Source organism: Bos indicus, chromosome 1 (genome assembly GCF_029378745.1).
Source record: "Bos indicus isolate NIAB-ARS_2022 breed Sahiwal x Tharparkar chromosome 1, NIAB-ARS_B.indTharparkar_mat_pri_1.0, whole genome shotgun sequence".
Taxonomy (NCBI): domain Eukaryota; kingdom Metazoa; phylum Chordata; class Mammalia; order Artiodactyla; family Bovidae; genus Bos; species Bos indicus.
Window position 1 is genome coordinate 56,012,754 of NC_091760.1, and position 8,112 is coordinate 56,020,865.

Below are 8,112 nucleotides of genomic sequence, written 5' to 3' on the forward strand. Positions count from 1 at the left end.
AGATATGAAATAAGAGAGTCACCAGGTCATGCATCTAAACCAGCCACAGGGGTGCAAGATCACACAATATGAAAGTAGGAATCAAAGTCCAATTATTGAGAAGCTCCAGTAAAGAGAAAATCACTGCTGGAATACCATTTGAGTTAGACACAGGAGTCCACTGTGGTGAGGTTTTTTTCTCCCTTCTGTAGTAGATAAGCTTGATTCCACAGTATATGTGCCTAAAAGCAAAATTGAGGGTGTGTTTTATACCATTCAGTCCTGCATCTCTAATATGACAGAAGGAAGACATTTTTGTAATAAGTAGTCATATTAATAGGAGTTTCTCAGCTTCTTTTGGTGCATAGTGAAGACTCTTGCTTCAGTATTAGGAAATATGAAGAAAGGATCTTACCCTTTGAGAAATTCACAACTGGGCACTCAATAAATGTGTGCTTTATTACTTTTCCTAAAAGAGAATTTCCATAGTTTACAAGACCTTCAAACCCCAGAGATAGGGGATTTTTATTTTTATTAATATTGAGAAATGTCACCCTTCTGCTTTTATGGTTGGATCCCTGGTGATTTTCTATTATCACCACAGACAACAATTCCACACTGTGCTTCTAACATTTTCAAATACCTGAATTAAAACAGAAGTGGTATGAGGTCCTGAGAACCACAGGAAAATGTGTTTCTTTTTTAGTTTGCCTTGTAACAATAATTTTATATTTTAAAAAATTAATGTGGAAGCTAGGTGTTTAAAAACAAGGCACAGTGTACAGAACTAATAAAATCTTGGTAAACAGGACATTATGACCCCATTCACAAGGATGGTGAAGATAGCAGGCTAAATTTTCAAAGTGGGATTTTAGAAACTTTAACCTGTTTTTTGAGATTTAACCACCCATGGTACATGCCATGTGTTGTGAATTTCAAGCATTTCTTATGCCTTTACTTCTTGGAGTTCTTCAATTCTGTATTGCAACAGTTCATCCTAGTCATCATTGTACTGCTCTTTAAAAATGGAGGAAAGAAGGAAGGAAGGAAAGGAGTTACAAAACACCTCACCCTTTACATAACAAAACAGATTTTCCTTTGAATTAGAAAAACTGACAGAAGAATTTACACCTTGCTCACAATTACAAAAACTTTTAACTAATAAAAATTGAAACTTGTATTACAAAGAGCATCTTTTGCTAATATAACCAGTCGTGGCACCAAAACCTGATAGAACCACTCAAGGAACCAATATATTCACCAAAGAAATAAAACCACAGGAACCAATGGAGATAGAGAGAGAAAGATTTTAATTGGCTTGTGCAATTGTGGAGGCTTGGTAAATACAAACTCCCAAAATCTGATGGAGTCAGCCAGCAGGCTGGATTCTCGGGGAAGTCTTATAAGACAAGTCCAAAGGCAGTATTCTAGTAGACTTCCTTCCTGCCAAAGAGGAGATCGGTTTTTATTCTGTTCAGACTTACAAAGAAATAAGTCAAGCCCATGCACTTTATGAAGGGTCCTCAGTGATCCATGCAAAGAAATAGAGGAAAACAATAGAATGGGAAAGACTAGAGATCTCTTCAAGAAAATTAGAGATATAAAGGGAACATTTCATGCAAAGATGGGCACAATAAAGGACAGAAATGGTATGGACCTAACAGAAGCAGAAGATATTAAGAAGAGGTGGCAAGAATACACAGAAATAAATGAAAAAGATCTTCATAACCCAGATAACCACGATGGTATGATCACCCAGCTAGAGCCAGACATCCTGAAATATGAAGTCAAGTGGGCCTTAGGAAACATAACTATGAACAAAGCCAGTGGAGGTGATGGAAATTCAAGGGAGCTATTCCAAACCCTAAAAGATGATGCTGTGAAAGTGCTGCACTCATGCCACAGGACTGGAAAAGATCAGTTTTCATTCCAATCCCAAAGAAGAGCAATGCCAAAGAATGCTCAAACTACAACACAATTGCATTCATCTCACACACTAGCAAAGTAATGCTCAAAATTCTCCAACAATCAGTACATGAACCGTGAACTTCCTGATGTTGAAGCTGGATTTAGAAAAGGCAGAGGAACCAGAGATCAAATTGCCAATATCCATTGGATCATTGAAAAAGCAAGAGAGCTCCAGAAAAATATCTACTTCTGCTTTATTGACTGTACCACACATTTGACTGTGTGGGTCACAACAAACTGTGGAAATTTCTGAAAGAGATGGGAATACCAGACCACCTTACCTACCTCCTGAGACATCAGTATGCAAGTCAAGAAGCAACAGTTAGAACTGGACATGGAACAACAGAATGGTTCCAATTCAGGAAAGGAGTATGTCAAGGTTGTACATTGTCACCCTGCTTATTTAACTTATATGCAGAGTACATCATGTGAAATTCCAAGCTGGATGAAGCACAAGCTGGAATCAAGATTTCAGGTAGAAATATCAATAACCTCAGATATTCAGATGACACCACCTTTATGGCAGAAAGTGAAGAAGAACTAGAGAGCTTCTTGATGAAAGTGAAAGAGGAGAGTGAAAAAGTTAACTTAAAACTCAACATTCAGAAAACTAAGATCATGGCATCTGGTCCCATCACTTCATGGCAAATAGATGGGGAAACAGTGGAAACAGTGATAGATTTTATTTTCTTGGGCTTCAAAATCACTGCAGATGGTGATTGCAGCCATGAAATTAAAAGATGCTTGCTCCTTGGAAGGAAAGTTATGACCAACCTAGACAGCATATTAAAAAGCAGACACATTAAAAATAAATGACCCAATCAAAAATTGGGCCAAAGAACTAAATAGACATTTCTCCAAAGAAGACATACAGATGGCTAACAAACACATGAAAAGATGCTCAATGTCACTCATTATCAGAGAAATGCAAATCAAGACCACTATGAGGTACCATTTCACACCAGTCAGAATGGCTGAATTTGCTTTACTCTAAGTCCACTGATTAAAATGTTGTGGTTTAGTTGCCAAGGTAAAGTCTTTGTGACCCTATGGACTGCAGCCTTCCAGGCTCCTCTAGCTATAGGGTGTCCCAGGCAAGACTACTGGAGTGGGTTGCCATTTCCTTCTCCTGGAGATTCTCCCTACTCAGAGATCCAACCTGCTTCTCCTGCATTTCATGTGGTCTCCTGAATTGTAGGCAGATTTGTTATTGCTGAGCTACTATAGAAGCCAGATTTAAATGTTAATCTCATTTAAAAAAACACCTTTGCAGAAAATATTCAGAATCATATATTGCTATGTATATGGTCACCATGGCCCAGCCAAGTTGACACATAAAGTTAACAACTACAAATATGTAGTTTTAAAATCAGTGTTATCAATAGGAAAAAAAAAATCCAAGAGAAAAAGAATACACTTTTATTTCACACTTAAGGCAAAGTACCCATTACCCTCCATACCTTGGTTTAGATACACCTGCAATCTACCTAGGATCTGTGTGTGTGGTATGTTCATGTGTGTATACACATCTTAACAAAGAAGTATCATTCTAATGATAGAAACTATAAGCATTATGAAATTTCACTCTGATGCCAAAGATCTCTGTAGATATACAGTAGTCACTGTTCACCATCCCCTGCTGCTTCTCCTTAGTCGCTTCAGTCGTGTCTGATTCTTTGTGACCACATGAACTGTAGCCTGCTAGGCTCCTCTGTCCATGGGGATTCTCCAGGCAAAAATACTAGAGTGGATTGCCATGCCTTCCTCCAGCACCATCTCCTAGGAGAGAAATACTTTCTAATTCTTTGTTTAGTTTTCTCTCTTGGATTTGGTTGGCTTATTAAATTATTTTGGATGTATTATATTATTGGATATGGATTGTTTTCTGGACAATAATACGCAATGCCTTTCTTCTTTATAAACAGTATTACCATTGAAATATTATGTTTTATATACTTGAGAAAAAACACATTTGCTTCTAATTTTTTCACCTTCTATACAAAACAAAAATTTTGAAGTAACAATCACTTCTTTCATTGTAGGAAGTATTTTCACACTATGCCAGGAAGTCATTAAGTGTTTTCAAGGTTACGAGGTAATGTACTTTGTGTTAATTGTGTTTAGTCTAGATATTTCTTATTAAGTGTTGGAAAGCACTTATGAGTTACAAAGTTAAATCAGTTTGTTGTATTGGCTCATTTTGACATGTTCGACATAGATAAATTGGCTCCTTTTATTAATGTAAACAGTTTCAAAGTAAGTAAACTAATCGTGGTGTTTGTACAACATCAGTAGGATGTGAGAGGAGAAGTGTTAATGACCTTCAAAAGCCTTTCCAAAAATATTGTGGTGAATCAGGCACTTTCAAGTTTTATTTTTTTCCTGTTTCTTTCATTGGCAAATAAATAAGAACTCTCAGTATATACTTTTAAAGTGAAATTAATATCCATGAATATATTTATTCAAGGGAATGTATAAACACATTTCATTTTTTTCTTAAAGACTACAGCTCCATTTTTCTTATTGTTCTGTGGTTTCCATTATAAGACTATATATGAAATAGGAAAAATCAATATTTTGCCATCCTGAAAAATGGTTAACCAGTCACCAACTTTTTACTAATAGACCCTCTGTCCTAATGTGTTTGATGTCATGCCACAGTCGTTCTAATAAAGAAATTGACAAATAGGAAAATGAGGATCTGGGTGGTCCTAGGCTCTTCATCTACATTGACCAACTTCTCAGATTTTCCTATGTTCCAATCCAGCTTTGCTATGGCATTATGTGAGGCAAAATTAAAACTAACTGGGTGAAGGAAGCTAATAGTTTTCAAGTTTTTAATATGACCCTGCAACAATAGGTGGTATTATATATCTTCTATTTAATTCTATTTAATATCTATTAAATATTAAATATTCTATTATATATCTTCTATTTAATTCTCAGAACAATCTTTAAAAGGTAGGGTCAATACACTTACTTTACACATGTAGAAACTAGAGAAGAGTTAACAAACTTGGACTCTGATCTATTGGACTCTGTAGTTTATGTTCTTTATGCCATTTTCCCAAATGTGAGATATGTCATTTTCAAAGGTGAGATATGCTATTATAAACTCAGGAGCACTAAATTAAGCAATATTCAGTCATTAGTGTTAGTCGATCAGTTGTGTCCAACTCTTTGCAACCCCATAGGCTATAGCCTGCCAGGCTCCTCTGTCCAGGGGATTCTCCAGGCAAGGATACTGGAATGGGTTGCCATGTCTTTCTCCAGGTGATCTGCCCGACCCAGCGACTGAAACTGGGTCTCCTGCAATGCAGGCAGATTCTTTACCATCTGAGCCACCAGGGAAACCCAAAATAAACAATAATTACATTTAATATATTTAACAATACTGTTTAGCACTCAACTCCATGGTATATACAAAAGGCTCTGAATTTCCTCACTTTAGGGTGAGTAGGGAACCCACTGTCAGTGCCCTAGTCTGGAGTCTGTGAATTTCATGGAGTTGTTTCAGGGTAGACAGTGTGCAGTTGTGGTATCCCCAACCTTTAAACAGAATAACTCCTCTTTGATTTGTTTTATGTATGATCTCCTGGTGAAAAAAAAAAAAAATACTTCACTGATTTTAAGAAAAATAGGTTTGACCATAATTCAGAATGATGTGTATACCCCACTATTCATTGCAGCACTATTTACAATAGCCAGAACATGGAAACTGCCTAGATGTCCAACAAAAAATGTCTGTTCTTATGGTGTGCATATACACAATGGTATATTACTCAGCCATAAAAAGGAGTAAAATTCAATCATTTGTAGAGTTATTAATGGACCTAGAGTCTGTCATACAGAGTGAAGCAAGTCAGAAAGAGAAAAAGAAATATTATATATTAACATATATATGTGGAGTCTAGAAAATGGGTACTGGTGACCTATTTCCAGGGTAAGAAAAGAGATACAAATGTAGACAATGGACATGCAGACATAGAGAGGAGAAGGGAGGCTGGGATGAATTGGGAGATTAAGATCAACATATATACACTACCATGTGTAAAATAGATAGCTAATGGGAGCTTACAGTGTAACAAAGGAGCCCAGCTCTGTGCTCTGTGAGGACCTAGATGAGTGGGACGGGAGTGGGGAGAGAGGTCTAAGATGGAGAAGATATATGTATATGTATAGCTAATTCACTTCACTGAACAACAGAAACTAACACAACATTGTAAAGCAATTATACTCCAGGGAGTATTCCTTCTCCAGGAAATTATATTCCAATTAAAAAAAAAATAGTGTTTTCCCTAAAAAATAGTTTTGAAACTAGATGATTTCTAAAAGGTCCTCCATTTGGAATATGAATTAAATCTGTGAATTGCATGATAGCTGACTTTAAATACAAAAGTTCCTTAAGGGCAGGACATGACTGAGTATCACACAAATGCTCATAGTGGCTTGTAAATCAGCTTCCCCACCCTGCTTGAATTGTACCTAGCACGATACAGGTGATTCTGTCTGGTCTGAGGAATTCAGGAGCTTCTCTTTAGTTTAACTGCCAAAAAAGTGCATACCTTGGACTTTCCTTGTTCTAAATAGATTGTTAGAACCCAATATTCTGACATTTAAAACTTAATAAATGCAGACAAAGAGTATGATTTTTGCATAATTTAAATCTCCATCATATTAAAAATAAAATTTTAAATAAAGCAGGAAAAGGAAAGATACACTGAGTCACCTACAAGATAATAATGAAAGAAACAAAATGGTCAATCAGCTACTTTTTCTCATGAATTACTCTTCTGATATAAAATCATCTTTTGGAAGAAAATAAAAAACACTCTTAAATAACCTTTACTTTCCATTTAGTGAGTTGCTTGAATTTGAGGGACAAATGAATAAGACCTCACATTATAAACCAAAGGCAAGATGAACATAGGAGTCAGGCAGATGAAATTAAACTACTGGTTTGTTACTGATAGAGTTGTGGAAGTGTGTGTCTTTAGGTTCATTAGCCAAATGGGCCTGCTAAAAGCTTACTCCTAAATTCGTTCTTCATTTTCAGTTGCAGTCACTGGCATCTCAGAGCACCTGGCTTCCCCACTGCCTCACCCTAAAAAAAAATCACTTGATCTTGGCAAACTTACTGCCCAGTCCTGAGCAGGAGGGTTATACATGTTTTCTTCAGGCAAACTGATCTTTTTCCCAGACTCAAACATTGGAAATCACCATTCCCTCTTTAAAAGGAAGATAAGAGAAGGCCACTGACAAGGACTGAATGATGTCAACTAGTCAAGTCATTTGTCTATTTGGTTTTCAGTACCTCTTCCATAGTAGGTGATTTTGATGGGTGTTATATGTGTACAAAAATGTATACTCTGTGCACTCCTGAATATCCACCCATGTTCCTTTCCTTCACACCTTATCATTAATCTTCCAATCATTTTTCCTTCCAGGCCCCTGAATCTCTAGCTAGGCCTTTGACCCCTTTTCAGGTATCCATATATATTCTCACCTTCAGCCCTTTTTTTTTTTTTTTTCCAGTGTTGGGAGGACCCAGCAAATCATTTGCATCTCTGTTAATTGGGGAAATTTTCCCTGCCTTATACTTTCAACACCATCTTTCAGTATTACAGAAATACAGACACCACCCATCTTTGTCTTGTGCTCACGTAATGAATGATCTGATACATTCTTAAACCAAACAGGATCTTTTCCTTATCCTTCAGCTGGTTATCTGAGACAATTTTTCATACAGGTGTAAGGGAGAGGTAGGTGTGTTCTGTTGATGGTCTGCTGATGTGTGAGGGTCTTGACCACCCATTGTGAAGCTCACTTGTACCCTCTAGTCCTGTTTGAGTGCAATGGCAGCTATTTCCATCTTAGAGTGGACTGCTGGTACATCTGTCTGTCTTTATGATACCAATGCCAGCTCAAGATGGAGTTTCTGGTGGGAATTCCAGAAGCACAATCACTTAGTATCTCACGGTTCTGAGTCCTGTCTCTCCCAGTGCCCAATTAAAGGCTGGAAGCTGTTTCTCAAAAGTAATATAATTCTGTTAAAAATGGCATTTCTTGCTTCTGAACTCAGAGGACTGTGTGGGGCTTCTTTCATTGGAAAGGACTATGGCCTGGATTTGGGCCATAGTCCTTGGTAAGCCCCAAATAAAACTG